This window comes from Tupaia chinensis, unplaced genomic scaffold (genome assembly GCF_000334495.1).
Source record: "Tupaia chinensis unplaced genomic scaffold, TupChi_1.0 Scaffold138725_1, whole genome shotgun sequence".
NCBI classification, from domain to species: Eukaryota; Metazoa; Chordata; class Mammalia; order Scandentia; family Tupaiidae; genus Tupaia; species Tupaia belangeri.
In genome coordinates, this window is record NW_006198617.1 from 1,147,959 (window position 1) to 1,150,796 (window position 2,838).

Consider the following 2,838-nt stretch of genomic DNA (forward strand, 5'->3'; position numbering starts at 1 on the left):
AACTACAAAAAAAAAAAAAAAGGAAGAAAGAAAGAAAAGAATTTCTCTAAATAAAATGTTACTATATGATTTGGTACATTTTAAAAAGTGATCATCGTGGCCAGCCGGTGGCATGGTGGTTGGGTGTTGGACACACACGTCCGACCGCAGTTCAAGTTCCAGACCTGGAAGCTTGCTTTCTCACTTTCCCTTTCCTCTCTCTGACTCTGTATCTCTGGCGAGTACACATGCCCTGTAGCAAACTGAAACATGATAATAATGATAAATAAAATTAAATGAATGAAATGTTTTAGAAAAGTTGTAGCGAACAGCCATTCTGTGCAACACAATAGTGACCTTTGAACACATGCAGAAACGCGGTTCTTTGGGCTGCTGTCTGCAAGGCTGGCCGAGGTACGCTAGCTGTCTCCACGTGGAAACTGCAAGGCGGTGTGGTTAAGGGAAGCCATATGTGTTCATCAGAAAAGGCCGAAGAGATGTACATAGAGCTCCATGGCACCAGAGGTCTTTACTTCAGTCGCTCAACATCTGAAAACGACCGGCTTTGATTCCACTTCCTTTCTCCCATTTTTTGCCCCGTAAGAGAATAAACCTGGGAATGGCTAGGGTGGGGACACAGCTGCCCCGATCCCCACTTTTCTCTACTTATGTGTCTGTGTGTTTATTTTTATGTTTATTATCTAATCCACAGTCACCCCCAACTCAGAGCATGCTTTCAGTCATGTGAGTCTACGCAAAAAGTGATTCTTGCTAAGGAGAAAAAGAAAGGTTTTTTGTTTGTTTTTGTCATAGAGTGCATGCGTTCACCAGAGAGATAGAGCGAGAAAGAGGGAAAGTGAGAAATCACCCCTCAGACGTGATGGTCACACCACAGTCCCTTCTTCTCCAGTCCCCTTTCAGGATTTTGGGCACACACACAGGTGCCCAGCATGATTTTTAAACTGCCAGGTCCAGGACTTGAACCATGGTCAACCATGTAGAAGTCCAGGACCTTATCTATCATGCCACCTGCTGGCCCCAAGAAAAAAGTTTTAGGACCAAATTTGAGGTCTCCACACCATTCCAGGACTAAATCAGAGAATCCTATTCCAAAATCCTATGTGAGGAAGGCCTCAATATAATCTAGACGCACCTGTGCAGACGACCTGAAAATGGTTCAAGAGGATAAAGGGAGAAAGCTGCCATTTGCCTGAAAACAAAACAAAACAAACACCACCAAACCAAGGAGACGGGAAAGAAATAGGGCCAGCAGGTGGCATGGAGGTTAAGACGCTGGCTTCCACATGACCACAGCTCGAATCCCCGGACCCAGGGGCTTGAAAAATATGCCAGGTGCAGGTGGTGTGTGTGCCCCAAATCCAGAGAGTGGAAGAAAAGAGACTGCAGCGTGGCCATCCCCCCCGGGGTGATTTCTCTCTCTCTCTCTGGTAAGCATACAAGTCCTGTAGCAAAACTGAAAGTCAAAACAAACTAACTGGCATCTCCTAATCCATAATCCAGACCGCTGCTAAAATGCCTGTTAATCCTGGGCCAGCCAGGTGGTGTGGTGGCTAAGGTAACTGGATCCCATATGGCACAGTTTGAGTCTCAAACCCGGGAACTTGAACACTCCCGATGCGGATGCATGCGTGCCCCGACTCCTAAGAGGGAAGTGAGAGACTGGACTGGTGTGGTCATCCCTCTTGGGGAGCCTCCTCACTTTCCCTCCCTTTCTGGTTCCCCGCAGCACACGCACACATGCTGTAGCAAACGAGAAAAACAAACAAAAAAAGGTGTTAATTCTAATTTTAAACCTTACCTTATGCTTGATGGATCCTCAAGCATTTTCTCTGACACTGATAACAACTTTTAGCTTCAAATCTTACAAAACTTCCTAAAATCCAGGCCAGCTGGTGGCACACTGATGTAAGGTGGCTGGATCCTGTATGGCTGCCTCTGTGGCTAACTATGTGGTTCGATCCCCTAACCCGGTGGCTTGAACAAACATGGTAGGTGCACATGCAGGAGTGCCCAGACGCCAGCAAGGAGAGAGAGATGGGAGAAGGGATTGCACATGACCATTCCCCGTGGGAAGGTGCATTCTCGCTCTCCCTTCCTCTCTCTTTAGCAAGTAAGTAAGTGCACGTGTCCTCTGGCAACTTTTTTTAATTCCTAACATCCAACTGTTTCTGTTCACTATGAATGTGCTTGCTAAAACATTTTCAGCAGAGGGGGTCAGGAGGCAGCACGGTGGATGGGGTGCTGGACTCCCACATAGCCAACCCTGGTTCAAGTCCCTGACCTTGCGCTTGTTTTCTCACTTTCCCTCTTTCTTTTTCTCTCTGGTAAAGTTAAAGTGATACAGGGACCAGCAGTTAGCGTAATGGCTATGTCGCTGGACTCCCACGTAGTCGACCGTGATTCAAGTCCCGGACCCGGTGGCTTAAACTCACGCCGGGCACATGTGTGTGTGTGCCCGAGATCCTGAGAGGAGAATGGAGAAGGGATTGCAGTGTGGCCATCCCCCGGGGGGGTGATTTCTTGCTTTCTGGCTCTCTGTCTTTCTGGCGAGCGCACATGCCCTATAGCAAAAACCTCTCCAAAAAAAATAACCAAAAAAAGTGATACACAAAGACACACTGATGTTCAAGGAGTTTAAAACAAAAAGGATTTAATGCAACAACAACAATAATCTGAGGATAAATAAATCCATAACAGACTTCAAAGTTTCAAAATGTTTTCCTTTCTTTGCAGAGAGAATGGTGTTCCGAAAGCACATGGGACTGAGGATGCCGGAACCAAACCGCACGTCTGCGTGTCCCCAGGTGACACAGGCGGCTGCACGCTGCTCAGAGCACC

At 47.1% G+C, this 2,838-nt stretch overlaps 1 protein-coding gene across 2 annotated transcripts in view; it reads right to left on the reverse strand.

Annotated features, from left to right (window-relative positions):
* Positions 1 to 2,624: 2,624 nt before the first annotated feature.
* The window catches only part of COPS3 (COP9 signalosome subunit 3), a 31,819-nt gene continuing 31,605 nt past the window's right edge, over positions 2,625 to 2,838 (reverse strand). For both annotated transcript variants that reach the window (XM_006161635.3, XM_014592912.2), the window contains one exon: positions 2,625 to 2,838. The gene's annotated coding sequence lies outside the window, so the exon portion shown is untranslated.